We start from the raw sequence: 19,483 nt of genomic DNA, 5'->3' as shown, positions 1-19,483 counted from the left end.
TGAAAAAGTGGGACCAGTGTCAGATTTCATTTTCTTGGGCTCCCAAATCACTGTGGATGGTGACTGTAGCCATGAAATTAAAAGACGCTTGCTCCTTGGAAGAAAAACTATGACAAACCTAGATACTGCATTAAAAAGCAGAGACATCAGTTTGCCAACAAAGGTCCCTGTAGTCAAAGCTATGGTTTTTCCAGTTGCCATTTATGGAGATGAGAGCTGGACCATAAAAAAGCTGAGAGCGGAGAATTGATCCTTTTGAACTGTGGTGGTGGAGAAGACTCCTGAAAGTCCCTTGGACTGCAAGGAGATCAAACCAGTCAATCCTAAAGGAAATCAGTTCTGAGTATTCATTAGAAGGACTGATGCTGAAGCTGAAGCTGCAATACTGTGTCCACCTGATGCGAAGAGCTGACTCATTGGAAAAGATCCTGATGGTGGGAAAGACTGAGGGCAGGAGGAGAAGGGAGTGACAGAGTATGAGATGTTTGGATGGCATCACTGACTCAATGGACATGAGCTTGAGAAAACTCAGGGAGAGAGTGAAGGAAAGGGAAGCCTGGCATGTTGCAGCTCATGGGGTGGCAAAGAGTCAGACATGACTTAGCAACAACATCAACAAATCTGGTTAAAAGTCACAGATTGTCAGACAGGGTTTTTTAAGCTGTATGGTGTTTACAAGAGATACACCTAAAGCATAAAGACACAGAAAGGTTGAAAGCAAAAGTGGAAAAATTATAAAAGATACAAGTATTAACAAAAAGAGACTTGTATAACTACATCAGGCAAAAATAAACTTTAAAGCAAAGCATTGCTGCTAAGTCGCTTCAGTTGTGTCCGACTCTGTGCGACCCCATAGACGGCAGCCCACCAGGCTCTGCCGTCCCTGGGATTCTCCAGGCAAGAATACTGGAGTGGGTTGCCATTTCCTTCTCCAGCGCATGAAAGGGAAAAGTGAAAGTGAAGTCTCTCAGTCGTGTCCGACTCTTAGCGACCCCATGGACTATAGCCCATGAGGCTCCTCCGTCCATGGGATTTTCCAGGCAAGAGTACTGGAGTGGGGTGCCATTGCCTTCTCCGAAGCAAAGCATTACAAGAAACAAAAAGAACGATTTCACAATGATAAAAATGTCCACTTCTCCAGAAAGTTATAATTTTATATTTGAATATACCCAATAGAATAACTTAAAATTCATAAAGAAAATAAAAAGAGCTACAAGGAGAAAAAACATCTATCATGTTACTGGGAAATTTTAACACATCTCTTTCAGAAATCAATAGTAAAGGTATGAAATATTTGGGCAACACCATGAACAAACTTGGGTTATACAAGACATATACAGATTATGCAATTAAAAGTTTGGTAACATAGTCTTTAACCAATACACAGGGAACATTTATGAAAATTCATCACATACTAAGCCATAATGCAAATTCCAACTACTTTCGAGAATTACTATCATAAAGACTAGATTTTTCTGACCACAATGCAATTTAAGAAAACACATGTGAATGGAGAACAAGGGTGTGAACAATCATATGCACACACACGCAATTGTGCCTAATAAGTCACTTTAGTTTTGTCCTACTTTTTGTGTTCTTAGGGACTACAGACTTCCAGGCTCCTCTGTCCGTGGGATTCTCCAGTCAAGAATACTGGGGTGGGTTGCCACTTCCTCCTCTAGGGGATCTTCCTGACCCAGGGAATCAAACCTGAGTCTCTTATGTCTCCTACATTGGCAGGAGGATTCTTTACCACTAGCGCCACCTGGGGAACCCACACACACACATACACATTTTTAAATAATTCATGAGTAGAGAAAGAAGAAACTCTGATGGAAATCATGGCATATTTAGCACTAAATAGCAATGGGACTCTTAAGATAAAAGCAAGATAATTCTTAATCAAATCTTGCAGGACATAGGCAAGGTACCCTGGAGGAGGAAATGGCAACCCACTGCAGTATCTTTGCCTGGAGAATCCCATGAACAGAGGAGCCTGGCAGGCTACAGTCCATGGCGTCACAGAGAGTCGGACACAACTGAAGTGACTCAGCACCACCACGCAAGGTAATGCTTAAAGAAAACATATATTTAAACACTTAGGACAGAAAAGTGGAAAAGGTGAAACCTAACAGAAAACCACCTAGCAGGCCAGGAAAAAAAGAAGAAAAAATAAATCCAAATATGGTATAAGGAAGCAAATCAAAACCACAATGAGGTATCATTTCACACCAGTCAGAATGGCTGCTATCCAAAAGTCTACAAGCAATAAATGCTGGAGAGGGTGTGGAGAAAAGGGAACCCTCTTACACTGTTGGTGGGAATGCAAACTAGTACAGCCACTATGGAGAACAGTGTGGAGATTCCTTAAAAAACTGGGAATAGAACTGCCATATGACCCAGCAATCCCACTGCTGGGCATATACACCGAGGAAACCAGAATTGAAAGAGACACGTGTACCCCAATGTTCATCGCAGCACTGTTTACAATAGCCAGGACATGGAAGCAACCTAGATGTCCATCAGCAGACGAATGGATAAGGAAGCTGTGGTACACATACACAATGGAATATTACTCAGCCATTAAAAAAAAATACATTTGAATCGGTTCTACTGAGATGGATGAAACTGGAGCCCATTATGCAGAGTGAAGTAAGCCAGAAAGAAAAACACCAATACAGTATACTAATGCATATATATGGAATTTGAAAGATGGTAACAATAACCCTATATGCGAGACAGAATAAGAGACACAGATGCATAGAACAATTTTATGGACTCTGAGGGAGAAGGTGAGGGTGGGACGTTCTGGGAGAATAGCATTGAAACATGTATATTATCATATGTGAAACAGAACACCATTCCATGTTCGATGCATGAGACAAGGGCTCAGGGCCGGGGCAATGGGATGACCCAGAGGGATGGGATGGGGAGGGAGGTGGGTGGGGGGTCCAGGAAGGGGAACACATGTAAACCCATGGCTGATTCATGTCAATGTATGGCAAAAACTATTACAATATTGTAAAGTAATTAGCCCCCAACTAAAATAAATAAATTTATTTAAAAAAATTAAAAAAAATAAATAAAAAAAATAAAAGAGAGAGAGAGAAAGAAGGGTAGTGAAAATTGAAACTAAGTTCTTAACAAGAGTTTCACAAACAGTTTGACCTACAGGGATGCTCAAAACTGACACTACACCTATGTATTCAGAGCTTCCAAGTAAATGTTTAGGCTCTAGCTCTCAATCACTGCTGCTGCTGCTGCTGCTGCTAAGTCGCTTCAGTCGGGTCCAACTCTGTGCGACCCCATAGACGGCAGCCCACTAGGCTCCACCGTCCCTGGGATTCTCCAGGCAAGAACATTGGAATGGGTTGCCATTTCCTTCTCCAATGCATGAAAGGGAAAAGTGAAAGTGAAGTCGCTCAGTCGTGTCCGACTCTTAGCGACCCCATCGACTGCAGCCTACCAGGCTCCTCCATCCATGGGATTTTCCAGGCAAGAGTACTGGACTGGGGTGCCATTGCCTTCTCCTCTCAATAACTAATGTACACCAAAGATTATCAAACATACAAGGAAAGTCTCTAACACAAAAGGCAAATAAAACTGAACAAATGAGGGAAAGAGAATGGAAAAACAATTCGGATAAAGGGGAGATTACTCAGAAAGGAAAAGAAAAAGCTTCAGAAAAAGTTATCATTAATATCCCCAGAGATATAAGGAAAGACAAAGTTTTAAGGAAACAATAACAGAATTCTAGAACAATAAAAGAAATATATAGGGAACAAAATTGAATGTGTAATAGCAGAATTTTAAAAATCAATAAGATAAATTTACCAAAAAAGGTAAAAAGAGTGTAAGTTGATCACAGTATATAAGTTGATCACAAAAGATAATCAAATTAGAGAACGATTTTACTATCTCCAGCATCAAAAATGTGAAAACAGATAAAATAAAGGAGGATATCATATGAAATAATTCAAGATTTATCAGGAACAAAAGACATGATTTTTTTTTAGAGTAAAAGCGTATAGCACAATGGATTAAAATAAGCTCACTCTAAGGAATATTACTATAAAATTTCTGATCACTGAGGACAAAAAGAAATTCCTTAAGCAACAGAGGGAAAAACAAGTGACACAGATGAGATCGAGAACCACAATGGCTTCAGGTATTTCTATACAAGTACAGAAAACTAGCAGAAAATTGAGAAATGACTTCAAAATTACAAAGAAGAATATTTTCTAAATTAGATTTCTATGCTCACCCAATACCAATACCAATAGAAGGAGAAAAGTATAGATATTTTCAGAAATAGGTAATCTAAAACTTTTTCCTGCTACATACCCTTTCTCAGAAAATTATCAAAGATAGTGTTGCTTCAAAACTAGAAGGTAAAGCAAGAAAGAGAAATATGAAATACATGACATATAAGAAAGCAAATAGAAGCTATGAAGCTAATAATGATAAAAACAAAACCATCACTATTCAGAGATGATATAACTGTCTACACAGAAAACCCAAACAATTTTCCAAATTACTAGAATTAATCAGAAAATTTGGCAGCAGAGACACTAAAATGCTAGTCTGGCTAGAATATTGTACTTCTATATAATATCAATAAGCAAAATATTTTTAAATACATCATTTTAAGTAGTATAAAATATATAAGGTACCTGGACATAAATACATCAAAACACAGGCCATATTTTCATTTTCATGGGGAAGGTATAAAGCTACAGTGAGAGAAAAGGGGCTTCCCAGGTGGCTCAGACAGTAAAGAATCTGCCTGCAGTGTGGGAGACCCAGGTTCAATCCCTGGGTTGGGAAGATCCTCTAGAATGGCGACCCACTCCAGTATTCTTGCCTGGAGATTTCCATGGGCAGAGGAGCCTGGCAGGCTTCAGTCCAAGGGGTAGCAAAGAGTCGGACACAACTGAGTGACTAACACACACACACACAGAAAATATAAAGAACTATGTAAATGAAAATTTATACCATATTCATAGATATGGATACTCTCTACCATGAAAATATCAGTGGCCCTATAAATTGTGTAAAAATATAAGTGGTCCAAATACACTAATTAAAAAACAGAAATGGGCAGGGTGGATTAAAATAAGAATTACCCAATTACATGTTGCATATAGGAAACTCACTTCAAACAGCAACGTAGGTAAGTTGAAAGTAAGATACTAGGAAAAGACGTATCAGGCCATTGTTAATGAAAAAGTAAATTGGGTTAATTGAGTTAAATGTAAAACAATGAAAAAAGATATGCATCACTCAGGATAAAATAAGAAAAATAGTTTATCTTAATATCCAAAAAGGGAATTTCAGAACAAGGGCTATTATCATGAATTAAGAGGGACATTTTTTAATGATAATAACTTCAAGAAGACAGAAAACTGGAAATAGAACTGCCATATGACCCAGCAATCCCACTGATGGGCATACACATCGAGGAAACCAGAATTGAAAGAGACACGTGTACCCCAATGTTTATCACAGCACTGTTTACAATAGCTAGGACATGGAAGCAACCTAGATGTCCATTGGCAGATGAATGGATAAGAAAGCAGTGGTAAATACACACAATGGAATATTACTCAGCTATTAAAAAGAACACATTTGGATTGGTTCTAATGAGGTGGATGAAACTGGAGCCTATTATACAGAGTGAAGTAAGTCAGAAAGAAAAACACCAATACAGTATATTAAAGCATATATATGGAATTTAGAAAGATGGTAATGATGACCCCAAATGCGAGACAGCAAAAGAGATACAGATATAAAGAACACACTATTGGACTCTGTGGGAGAAGGCAAGGGTGGGATGATTTGAGAGAATAGCATTGAAACATGTATATTACCATATTGAAGTAGATGATCAGTCCAAGTTCAATGCATGAAGCAGGGCACTCAAAGCTGGTGCACTGGGACAACCCTGAGGGATGGGATGGGGAGGGAAGTGGAAGGGGGTTCAGGATGGGGGACACATGTACACCCATGGCTGATTCATGTCATGTATGGCAAAAACCACTACAATATTGTAAAGTAATCATCCTCCAATTTAAATAAATTAATTTTTTAAAAATGACAGAACAGTCTAAGCTTCCATGTACTTAATAACAGAGCTTCAAAATTCATGAATAACTGACAGAATTGAGAGATGCACAAACTGCCAATTAGAGTCGGAAACTTCAACACTATATAACTAAGTTTTAAATAGTTTCTAAATATAAATAAACTAAGAGAAAATGAATAAAAATCTTATAAAAGTGATTCACGAGAAGCTGACAGATATGGAAGACACAAGAGATTCAAGATATACATAATATATGTTCATCATGAATAGAATGCATCAAATGGTCTAGAATAAATACTTTTTAAAAAAATCCTTCATGAATGAGAAATACTTGAACCTGCAGATGGATGTTACACAAGGAGAAAAATACTGAGTTGTCTACAGTGGGATTAGAAACCCACACTATCCTGGATACCTTCACAGCATGTCAGTGCTAGAAGACAATCAAGCATGACTCAAAGCTTTTTACTTTGGATTAGTCTGTGAAGATTGAATTTTAAAAAGTTTAAAAATTATATATCTCACTTACAGCTTTAAGGGGAAATAAAATCAAGTATAGAGGAATATGCACTATACTGGGTATTAGAATTCTGGGGTCCAGGTCCCATATCTCCCCTTTACCCTCTGCATCCTTGAGTAAGTAAGGATGCCCTAACTTACTCGCTTGTCCTAACTCAAAGTGAAAACTATGTGGAAATTACAGTGTCAAAGACTTGGCAATGTTCTGGCTGCCAGACTGGCCCTGAGGTCAATGATTCCATGTTCTGTATCCAAGCGGAGTACTAAAAAACAGGTATGATCCAAGAGAAGGTTCAAGCCAGGAAGATCCAATCTATTGAGCAAAAGAAATGCTCCAGGTGATGTAGGCAAGTACAGGTTATGACTGAGTGGCAATGTAAAGTGGATAAAAGCACAGGCTTTGGGGTCAAACCTTTGTGGATATGAATGTAAAGTCTGCTCTCTTACTTGCTGTGTGACCTTGGATAAATCACTTTCCTAGCCTGTAAAATAAAGATAATAATCATGTTCTTATAGAATTAAGTTTCATATCATTTGAGAGAAATCTGTATCAGAGTTTGGTAGAGAGTTGGTGCTTAATAAATTGCAATTATTGTTATTCAATAAATTCTAGGCATTACCATTTCTGAACCAAAGACTGCTGCTAAGTACCCTGCCCTCAACTCTATTGTCTCAAAAGTTAACAGAGTTGAGCCTATAGGGGAAAGGAATTCCTTATGCTCCTGTAAGGAGCTAGGTAGGACAGGAATAAATATAGTGACTCTTAGCTTCAATTTTGTCATCTCTACAATAAAAGGGTTTAACCAGAAAATCTCTAAGGACCTCATAGCTCATAGCTCTAAAACTCTTTGATCTCTGAACCAAATCTAATGTGTATTCTATGTTTAGAATTGATATATTGTTAGATCAGGTGGGAATTGCTAAAATCATATCATCAGTTGATTTATATAAAGGCTTATGGTAAATGACCTTGGGTAAAGAATATAATCGAAAATGGTTTTTGTAACATCAAATGGACTGTAAAGATTTAATGGCTTACCCTTTGGACTGAGGACCTCTTAGACGCATATATTCTTACAGTTTAAAATGGTCATAGAAGCCAGTTTGTCAAACCTTCTGACCACTGGAGGAACCACTTCTACTGTATTCCCACAATGTTCACAACCTGATTTGGATGCACCTCATGACAGGGACCTCACTGCCTCACAAGATACCTTTTCCATTTTTGGAATTCTAATATAAAAGCACTCGTATTTGTTTAGAAGGCAAAACTTTTTTAAGCCCCAACTTTTCCTTCTTGAACACAATGGCCCTTCATATTTGAAGCAACTGTCAAGCATTCGCTTTATCTCTTTTTCAGGCTATACAAATTTAATCAATTCAGCCATTCTCCATACACATTTCTGGACCTCTCAACATCCTGACTCCCTTCTCTGGGGCCACTCTGTAGCTCAGTTAAAATATAACCCCTGAATCAAGCACAGTACTTCAAATATGGTGCAAGAGGAAATATTCACCCCTAGTTCATGGGATGTGATGTCTTTTTTAATCTCACCAAAGACTAACATTTGGCTAAATTAAATAGACTTTTCTCCAAAGACAACATACAAATGGCCAACAGGTTTATGGAAAAATGCTTACTGTCATAATCATCAGAGAAACACAAACCAAAATCACAATAAGACATTACTTAACATCTATCAGGATGGTTATTACCAAAAAAAAGACAAAGGTTGGCAAGAATGTGGAGTAACTGGTATCTTTTGGCACTGCTGTTGGGAATGCAAAATGGTGCAGCTGCTTTGGTAAACAATATGGAGTTTCCTTAAAAAATTAAAAATAGAACTATCATATGACTCAGCACTCCCACTTTTGAATATTTAACCAAAAGAATTGAAATCAGGATCTCAAAAAAAAAAAAAAAAGATAGCATTCCCATGCTTATTGCAGCTTGCTTACAATCACCAAGATACAGAAATGACCTAAATGTCCATTGATAGACGAATAGATAAAGAAAATGTGGTATACACATACATATTTAGTTTGAAAGAAGAAAATTCTACAATATGAGACAACACGGATGAACCTTGAGGACATTATGCTAAGTAAAATAAGGCAGTCATAGAAAAACAAATACTGCATGATTCTACTTACATGAGGCATCCAAAATAGTCAAATTCATAGAATCAAAGGGTGGAATAGGACTAGGGAGAGGGAAATGGACAGATACTAAATAATGTGCATAAAGTTTCAGTTAAGGAAGATAAATAAGTTCTAAAGATATGCTGTATAACATTCTACCTATCATCAATAATAATGTACTATACACCTAAAAATTTATGAAGAGAGTAGATCTCATGTTTTGTTCTTACCACAATAAAATAATTTTTATGGGATGATACAAATAAAAATAGAATTTATGTTTGTGAAGCCCCACTTCACTATTGGCTCATATTATACTCATCACTTTGGCCATGATGTCCTCATTAACAAAACAAGAGCATAGGCTAAAAGATCAAAGTTTTTAAAAAAATGTAAACAACATTTAAAGATTACTTTCCATTTACAATTTTTAAGAAATGTTGGCTAATTTTCCCATTTTGTACAATGCATCCTTGAGCCTATTTTATAGCCTAGAGTTTGCACCTCTCACTCTCTTGTGTCTCTCACTCTCTCTCCCCTATACTGCCCCCACCACTACCCACACTGGTAACCACTATTTTGTTCCCTGTATCTGTGAATTTGATTCTTTTTTACTGACTAGTTTGTTACATTTTTTAGGTTTCACATATAAATGACATTCAGTATTTGTCTTTCTCTATCTGACATTTTTCAATTAGCATTCAGTTCAGTTCAGTTCAATCGCTCAGTTGTGTCTAACTCTTTGTGACCCCATGGACTGCAGCAGGCCAGGCCTCCCTGTCCATCACCAACTCCCGGAGTTAATTCAAACTCTTGTCCATTGAGTCGGTGATGCCATCCAACTATCTCATCCTCTGTCGTCCCCTTTCCTCCCATCTTCAATCTTTCCCAGGATCAGGGTCTTTTCAAATGAGTCAGCTGTTCGCATCAGGTGGCCAAAGGATTGGAGTTTCAGCCTCAGCATCAGTCCTTCCAATGCATATTCAGGACTGATTTCCTTTAGGATGTACTGGTTGGATCTCCTTGCAGTCCAACAGACTCTCAAGAGTCTTCTCCAACACCACAGTTCAAAAGCATCAATTCTTCACTACTTAGCTTTCTTTATACTCCAACTCTTACATCCACACATGACTACTGGAAAAACCATAGCCTTGACTAGATGGACCTTTGTTCGTAAAGTAATGTCCCTGCTTTTTAATATACTATCTAGATTGGTCATAACCTTTCTTCCAAGGAGCAAGTGTCTTTTAATTTCATGGCTGCAGTCACCATCTGCAGTGATTTTGGAGCCCCTAAAAATAAAGTCTGCCACTGTTTCCACTGTTTCCCCATCTATCTGCCATGAAGTGATGGGACCAGATGCCATGATCTTTGTTTTCTGAATGTTAAGCTTTAAGCCAACGTTTTCACTCTCCTATTTCACTTTCATCAAGAGGCTCTTTAGTTCTTCTTCACTTTCTGCCATAAGGATGGTGTCATCTGCATATCTGAGGTTATTGATATTTCTCCCAGCAGTCTTGATTCCAGCTTGTGCTTTCTTGTGCTTTCCAGCCCAGCATTTCTCATGATGTACTCTGCATATACGTTAAATAAACATGGTGACAATATACAGCCTTCATGTACTTCTTTTCCTGTTTGGAACCAGTCTGTTGTTCCATGTTCAGTTCTAACTGTTGCTTTCTGACTCACATACAGATTTCTCAAGAAGCAGGTCAGGTGCTCTGGTATTCCCATCTCTTTCAGAACTTTCAACAGTTTATTGTAATCCACACAGTCAAAGGCTTTGGCATAGTCAATAAAGCAGATATAGATGCTTTTCTGGAACTCTCTTGCTCTTTCGATGATCCAGAGGATGTTGCCAATTTGATCTTTGATTTCTCTGCCTTTTCTAAAACCAGCTTGAACATCTGGAAGTTCACAGTGCACATATCATTGAAGCCTGTCTTGGACAATTTTGAACATAACTTTACTAGCGTGTGAGATGAGTGCAATTGTGTGGTAATTCGAGCATTCTTTGGCATTGCCTTTCTTTAGGATTGGAATGAACACCGACCTTTTCCAGTCCTGTGACCACTGCTGGGTTTTCCAAATTTGCTGGCATATTGAGTGCAATGCTTTCACAGCATCACCTTTCAGGATTTGAAATAGCTCAACTGGAATTCTATCACCTCCACTAGCTTTGTTCGTAGTGATGCTTCCTAAGGCCCACCTTGACTTCACATTCCAGAATGTCTGCCTCTAGGTGAGCGATCACATCATCATGATTATCTGGGTCATGAAGATCTGTTTTGTATAATTCTTCTGTGTATTCTTGCCACATCTTAATATCCTCTGCTTCTGTTAAGTCCATACCATTTCTGGCCTTTATTGAGCCCATCTTTGCATGAAATGTTCCCTTGGTACCTCTAATTTTCTTGAAGAGATCTCTAGTCTTTCCCATTCTATTGCTTTCCTCTATTTGTTTGCACTGATCACTGAGGAAGGCTTTCTTATCTCTCCTTGCTACTCTTTGGAACTCTGTATTCAAATGAGTATATCTTTCCTTTTCTCCTTTGCTTTTCACTTCTCTTCTTTTCACAACTATTTGTAAGGCCTCCTCAGACAGCCATTTTGCCTTTTTGCATTTCTTTTTCTTGGGGATAGTCTTGCTCCCTGTCTCCTGTACAATGTCGTGAACCTCCGTCCATTGTTCATCAGGCACTCTGTCTATCAGATCTAGTCCCTTAAATCTATTTCTCATTTCCACTGTATAATCGTATGGGATTTGATTTGGGTCATACCTGAATAGTCTAGTGGTTTTCCCTACTTTCCTCAAGTTAAGTCTGAATTTGGCAATAAGGAGTACATGATCTGAGCCACAGTCTGCTCCTGGTCTTGTTTTTGCTGACTGTATATAGCATCTCCATCTTTGGCTGCAAAGAATGTAATCAATCTGATTTCAGTGTTGACCATCTGGTGATGTGCATGTGTAGAGTCTTCTCTTGTGTTGTTGGAAGAGGGTGTTTGCTATGACCAGTGTGTTCTCTTGGCAAAACTCTGTTAGCCTTTGCCCTGCTTCATTCACTACTCCAAGGCCAAATTTCCCTGTTACTCCAGGTGTTTCTTGACTTCTGACTTTTGCATTCCAGTCCCCTATAATGAAAAGGACATCTTTTTTGGGTGTTAGTTCTAGAAGGTCTTGTAGGTCTTCATAGAACCGTTCAGCTTCAGCTATATGTCCATCCATGTTTCTACAAATGGTGAAATTTCATTATTTTTGTGTCTTCAGTCAATTCAGTCACTCAGTCACGTCCAACTCTGCGACCTCATAGACTGCAGCGCAGCAGGCTTACCTGTCCATCACCAGCTCCTGGAGCTTGCTCAAACTCATGTCCATTGAGTCAGTGATGCCATGCAACTATGTCATCCTCTGTTGTCCCCTTCTCTTCCTGCCTTCAACATTTCCCAGCATCAGGGTCTTATCTAATGAGTCAGTTCTTCACATCAGGTGGCCAACGATGTCTTAATAGTATTTCATTGTGTGTATACACACATATATATATATATGTATACACACACACTGTATCTTCTTTATCCATTCACCTGTGAATGGACACCTAGGTTGCTTCCAGGTTTTGGCAACTGTAAATAATGCTGCTATGAACATTGGAATGTATGCATTTTTTAAATTAATGTTTTTGGTTTTTTCAGATATATACCCAGAAGTGGAATTGCTGGGTAATATGACATTTCTCATTTTAGTTTTTTTAGAAACCTCCATATTGTTTTCCACAGCAGTTGCACCAATTTACATTCCCACCAACAGTGTGCAAGGTTTTCTTTTTCTCCCTAGCCTCATCAATATTTATCATTTGTGGTTTTTTTGGTCATAGTCTTTCAACAGGTGTGAGATGATATCTCATTATGGTTTTCATTTGCATTTCCCTGATGATTAGCAGTATTAAGCATCTTTTCATTTGCTAGTAGGCCATCTGCATTTACTCTTTGGAAAAATGTCTATTTACTTTTTATGTCCATTTTTCAACTGAGTTGTTTTTTTTGATGTTGAATTGTGTGAGCTGTTTATATATGCTGGATATCAATCCCATGTTGGTCATATCATTTGCAAATATTTTCTCCCATTCATTTTTTATTTTTGGTGCTCATTTACTTTGCTGTGCAAAGTGCCCTTAGAATAGTATCTGACACTTAGCCTCATATCAGCTGCCAACCATTCCCAGTCTTGACTTACATAATTAAAATTTTGATCTTAAATTCAGGACATTAAGTTTTTCTATATTTAAAGTTTTTCTTCTTAATGTGGACTGAGTACTCAGGATTCAGTCTCCAGGTAATTTTGAATCTTGGTTCCCTCATCTCTTTCCTTATAATTTCTTTTCCCAGGACTCGGGGACCTGCCTTTTTGATAAGCAAACTTCCTGTGCCTTCTTCCAGGTCACCAGTTTCTTCCTAAAGATCAAATTTGACTTTACTGAGCAGTTATAGCTAAAGATAAAACATGGAAATATTTAGTCAGGGTGTATGTGGATATCATAAAAGTAATGTTTGGGTAAAACAGTATGTTACAATTGTGTGTGTGTATACATACATACACCCACTCCAGTGTTCTTGCCTGGAGAATCCCAGGGACGGCGGAGCCTTGTGGGCTGCTGTCTATGAGTCGGCATGACTCGGCACGAGAGTCGGACATGAATGAAGTGACTTAGCAGCAGCAGTATACATATATATATATATACATATATATACATACTTTGAGGCAGCCCAATCAATTTTGAAATTGCTTAGAAACCAAATCACATTTGAGAACCACAATTTATAAGCCACAAAGCATTAAGAAAATTTCTCAGAGAAGAAATGAGCTTTTTGCTTCTTTACCAGTCTCCAGGGCTCCATTTAATTTAGAAAACTTTCTTAGCAATGACAAAATAAACCTCAGCTTCCCGACATAGCTTATAGAATTTTTCACAACTTTGACCCCTCTGCCTCTCTCACCAATATTCCAGTCTCATAAAAATTGTTCTTCTTTCCACAAACAAACCATATTACTTTACGCTTATGTCTTCTGATATGCTAGTCCTTCTGCCTATTAACATTTCTCTCCTTTTCTCTCTGTGACAAACTTTCATTACATTCTTAGAGACCTAATGCAAATATCATTTCTTCTGTGAAATTAATTCTAAAACCATAGCTCCTTTTTTCTGAGTTTCCCCACTGGACTCTCTAATCCCCCTTTTAGAGTCCTCACAAAATTATATTGTGATCAACTGTGTCTTACTGAAAGTAGATAGCTAGGGGACATCAGGCTTCCCTGGTGGCTCAGCTGGTAAAGAATCCACCTGCAATGTGGGAGACCTGGGTTCAATCCCTTGGTTAGGAAGATCCCATGGAGAAGGGAATTGCTACCCACTCCATCATTCTAGCCTGGAGAATTCCATGGACTGTATAGTCCATGGAGCCACAAAGAGTTGGACACAACTGAGCAACTTTCACTTTTGAGACTTCCCTGGTAGTCCAGTGGCTAAGATTCCATGCTCCCAATGCAGAGGGCCCAGGTTCGATCCCTGGTCAGGGAAATAAATACTGAATGCTGCAACTAAAAACTGGCACAGCCAAATAAGTAATTATTTGGGGCTTTCCTGATAGCTCAGTTGGTAAAGAATCCGCCTGCAATGCAAGAGACCCCAGTTCAATTCTTGTGTTTGAAAGATCTGCTGGAGAAGGGATAGGCTACCCACTCCAGTATTCTTGGGCTTCCCTTGTGGCTTAGCTGGTAAAGAATCTGCCTACAATGTGGGAGACTTGGGGACACTGTATGATAACTCAACTGATGACCTAAGTTTTGGGCATATTATAGAATTTAGATTTTGAGCAAGTATTGCAGGACTTATCTGCCATGAACAGTATTGTTTCTGTGGGGAAATGTAAACAGTGTTCTAAATAGCAGAATTTTAAATTAACTTTGGGAACACAATCTTATCATCTGTTCTTTCATTCAACAAGTGTTTCTTGAACACTTACTGTGTGTCAGTCATTGTTTGAGTCACAAGAGATACAACATTAATCAACCAGTCAAATATATGGCCCTCAGGGAGCTCATATGCTAATGGGGAAGATAAAAATAAAAAGACAAAATAAGTTTGAAAATTAGGTAGGTTGAAAAATGACAATAGCAAAAGGAAAAATAAATCTTGGTAGGTAGAGTAGAAAATATCAGGGGAAATGGCTGCAATTTTTAGATAAATGATGAGGTAAGCTTTCACAGAGATGGTGCAGTAGAGTAAAAATGTGAAGGACATGAAAAAGTGAGTCATTCTAGGAAGGCAGAATGCCAGGGAGAGGAAACAGTAAGGTCAAGGATGAGAAGAGGAAGATTGCCTAGATTGTCCAAGGGCAGCGGTGAGGCAATGTGGCTGAAATGGGAAGAGCAGGGCTAAGAAGAAACATAACCAGGAGCCATGCCCCATAGAGCCTTGTAGGTAAGTGTGGGAACTTTGGGTTTTAGACTGATGAGATGAGACTCAAATGAGAGCGATAAAAAGACTGATATGATCTAACATATCTTTAGAGGATATCTCTGGTTGCTGTGATAAGAAAGGTTTGTGGAAGGCAAGGGGGGCAAAGACAGAAGCAAGACACTAATTGGGAAATTACTGTAACACAGGTGAGACATAATCAGAGTGATGAGCAATGGTCAAATTAGAAGAATTTGTCGGGATTTTCTGATGGATCAGATAAAGGTTGTAAGAGAAACAGAAAAGTTAAGGCTGAGGTCAATTTATTCTAGCAATTTAAGGACTGAAGTTATATTAACTGAAACGGAGAAACGTATAAGAGAAGCTCATCTGGAGAAAGACCTAGAGCTTAGCTTTGGGAATGTTAAAGTTTCCAGGTCCTATTAGACATCCAGGAGGTGATATCCATCAACTGATGATGGTCCTGAATCAGGGAAGGCATCCGGACTAGAGATATTAATTTGGATAATATCAGCAGAGAGATGCTACTTAAAACCATGAATCTGGACCAGATCACCTAGAGAGGAATTACAGATAGAAAAAAAAAAAAAAAAAAGAGGTTCAAGAGCAGAGCACTGGGGTACTCTAATATTTAGGAGATGAGGAAATGAGAAAACAGGGAGAAAAAAGATTTAGAAGAAGCATTTTAAAAGGTAGGAGGAAAACCAGGTAAGCGTAGTATTCTGGAAGCCAAGAAGAGAAAAATTTTCACACAGAAGAGAGTAAACAGCTGTGTGTCAAGTGCTGTTGAGATTTTAAGTAAGATGAGGACAGAGAATAACCACTGGATTTAGCAACATGGAACTCAAAGGTGACCTTGACAAGTGTAGTTTCAGAAGAGTAGTGCTGGTGAAGGCTTAATTGGAGTAGATTCAAGTGAGGATGGAGGAGAGAAATTAAAGCGATTAAAGCAATTTAAGACTTTTTGAAGTAAAGAGAAGGAGATAATAGAGTTAACTAGAATGGGAATTAAGGTCAAGAGAGGTTTTCTTTCTTTCAGGGTGGGAGAAACAATAGACTGAACGCAATAGAGAAGGGAATATTTAGTAGGGAATATTCAGTGGAATGGGGGAAGAATGATGATAGAGCAGAGAGGGGGAGAATGCCAGAGTAATATCCCTGAGCAGGCTTTAGGAAATAGAGTAGCATGAGCTACACAGAAGCAATAATATGGGCAGAATATGGATAGTGGTTCGATACTGGGAAGGCCACATAAACAAGTTACCAAGCAAAGATTTAGAATGAAGGCAAGGATCAGGGCTGTAGGTTGAGGTTGAAGACTAAGGCAGGAATATGCAGGCGAATCACAAGAAAACAGGAGGACCAGAGTCAGGGGAGCAGTCTGAGATGACATCCAGGAAATCACCATCAAGTCAAGGCAAAGAAACCTTGAAAGTATGAACTGCAAAACCAATGATGTAACACAAAGTGTTTTTTGATGTGCAAAGATCCATTTTGAGGGTCTGTGACAATTTCCCACGGATGTCTTTTCTTCTTCTGGTTCCTGAATCTGATTATTTTAATGATAAGCTATATTTGTATACCAAAAGCATTATTAAATGTGTAATACACCAAGGGCTCTGAAAACCAGTTGACTGTAGCAGAGTCTCCTCAATGCTTCTAAAACCCACAAAGATAATCACACCGAGATAAACACCAGGGCGGCAGACTGTGGTCACCAAACCGTTGTCGACTTCTAGGGCACTCACATACTACCTTTACTGCCTCTGTGTGTTGTTTGGGGTCATATGACACTGAAATGTTAGAAATGCAAAAAAGGAAATTCTCAGTCCCCGAGTCACTGGGTCCCTGGAAGACAAGAACACCAGAGGGCTGTCCAAACCTGCATCAGATTCTGACGAAAACAAGAAATAAATCATCACTGTATGAAGTCACTGACACTTATATTTTTTTCCCTACAGTACAGCCTAACGTGACCCTGACAACAACATAGACACACCATCTTGGCAGAAGTAACCATTTGGCCTATAAATGCCAATCCTTTAAGTCATAACAAACATCACAGATGCTTAAATAACAAGTTCCCTTAGGATATAAAACATAATTTGATTCGCAACAATTTGGTTTGCTCACAGCACATCTGGTTTTCAGGAATACATCTATGTAAATTGAGTCACCTCTTTAATGATATTGTATTTGCATCTGAGAAACAGGAAAGACAAGACTGACTGCAGGTTAAATAAAAAGTGCCTAGGTCTATCTTAATTTGCTCTCTAAGCTCCTGATGATAACATATGTAAACACCTTGTAGGTAATTAAATTCTAAATTCTTCTTTGCTGTAATGATCCAGGTGTCACTGGAATGATATTTTTTTGAAGACGTTTTGCCTACCTAAGGCCTCAACATATGATTTTTTTTTTTTAATTAAACCTCTGCCCAGGAATAAAGCATCTTATTCATACAGTTAAATCTTTCCAGAACCCTTCAACTCAGCTAAGAGAGCCAGTCTAGCTGATTCAGGCAATTGGGTTGCCTTTTAAAATTCTGTCCCCAAAGAATCCTTTGCAGCTACTCAGAGCCAGCATAGAGTCAATTATTAAGGTTTGTACCTATATTGCTCAGTCTGCACTTTCCCCCTAATACTGTCCCTATTAATCTACTCAGGAACCAATTTGCTATTTCTGATGCTGGGTTAGGGGTTGTTCAGATGCCTGTTTGTAATTTCTTTGGTTGCTGTCAGCTGATGTTTGGGTTTAGACCATGCCACCTAGCGGCTTCCTTGATGGTTCAGATGGTGGTAAAGAATCTCCTGTCTACAACGCAGGAGATCGGATTTGATCCCTATGTCAGGAAGATCCCCTGGAGAAGAAAATGGCAACCTACTCCAGTATTCTCGCCTGAAGAATTCTGTGGACAGAGGAGCCTGGTAGGCTACAGTCCATGGGGTCGCAAAGAATCAGACACAACTGAGCGACTTTCACTCACTCACTCACTCACCTAGTGCAGATGCTGCAGAAAAGGTCTCTGGAACACCTCCTGCATCATGAATCTCTTGCTGAAAGTACCGAAAGTATTTTTTCTACTTCATTGATAAAATAACAGGGTTTATTAACCAGGGTTTATTATCTCTACTGTTTTTTGTTTGTTTGTTGTTTTTTTATCACTGGCAGTAAGTTTCTCTAACAGCATCACTATCCCAAATATTTGTTAAGGGCTTAAACAGTTTCTAATGCTGCCCCTTTATTTAATTTACATCTGTTTCTGAAAATGTACCATTCAGTGTTTGGTGAAACAGCTTATGCCTCCAGTCATAAATATATTTTGTATTATGCTTTGGTAGATTTCACTATGATCCTTTTTTAACCAGTAAAATATTTTTAGGAAAGAAGATGTGTTCATGCGTATTAAGTTGCTTCAGAATTGTGCCTGACTCTTTGGAATCTATGAATTGTAGCCCACTAGGCTCCTCTGTCCATGGGATTCTCCAGGCAAGAATACTGGAGTGGATTGCCATGCCCTGTTCCAGGGGATCTTCCTAACCCAGGGATCAAACCTGTATCTCCTGCAGCTCCTGCACTGCTGGTGGATTCTTTACTGCTGAGCCACTGAAGAAGCCAAGGAAAGAAGACACATTTTCTTTAAACGGTAAAGTTGCAGGAAGAGTCCTATATCATGAAATTTTTTCACAGATCTAAATAGCAACAGTGGGTTGCTTTTTACCAGAACTTTAAAATATAGCAGAACTTTAAAAGAGCAGAACTTTTGGACTTCCCTGGTGGTACTGTGGATAAGAATCTGCTTGCCAATGCCAGAGACAGAGGTTTGATCCCTAGTCCAGGATTGCACATGCTAAGGAGCAGCTGAACCAGAGTGCCACAGATACTGAAGCCTGCGGACCTAGAGCCTATGATACACAACAAGAGAAGCCACCGCAGTGAGAAACCTGAGAACTACAAGGAAGAACAGCAACCGCACTCACAGCAACTAGAGAAGGCCCGTGCACAGAAAGCAATGAAGACCCGGCACGATCAAAAATAAAAAAAAAATAAGCTATAAAAACAATAATATAATAGCAGAACTTTAAAAAAATATTTGAGCCTCTTAATTTTCATAGAGGTTAACTGCATTCTCTCATGGCCTCATTTCACAAAAGCATTTGTAGTAAAGTGGGAGGCATGTGGAAACTGTACTCAGTTTCAATTTAGTTCAGTCACTCAGTTGTGTCTGACTCTTTGTGACCCCATGAACCGCAGCACGCCAGGC

General features: G+C 38.8%; 1 long non-coding RNA gene and 1 other non-coding gene across 13 annotated transcripts in view; one reads left to right on the top strand and one right to left on the bottom strand.

Annotated features, from left to right (window-relative positions):
• Window positions 1-19,483, bottom strand: part of LOC145507395 (uncharacterized) — a 721,493-nt gene that overhangs the window by 397,210 nt on the left and 304,800 nt on the right. The window lies entirely within an intron of this gene.
• TRNAW-CCA (transfer RNA tryptophan (anticodon CCA)) lies at window positions 14,247-14,319 on the top strand. The gene has a single exon. It is a non-coding gene; the product is annotated as a tRNA-Trp (tRNA).

The sequence above is a fragment of the Giraffa tippelskirchi genome, chromosome 5 (assembly GCF_054371585.1).
Source record: "Giraffa tippelskirchi isolate mGirTip1 chromosome 5, T2T-mGirTip1v1.2.pri, whole genome shotgun sequence".
NCBI classification, from domain to species: Eukaryota; Metazoa; Chordata; class Mammalia; order Artiodactyla; family Giraffidae; genus Giraffa; species Giraffa tippelskirchi.
The sequence above is the reverse complement of the archived record's forward strand: the minus strand, read 5'-3'. Positions and strand labels throughout refer to the sequence as shown.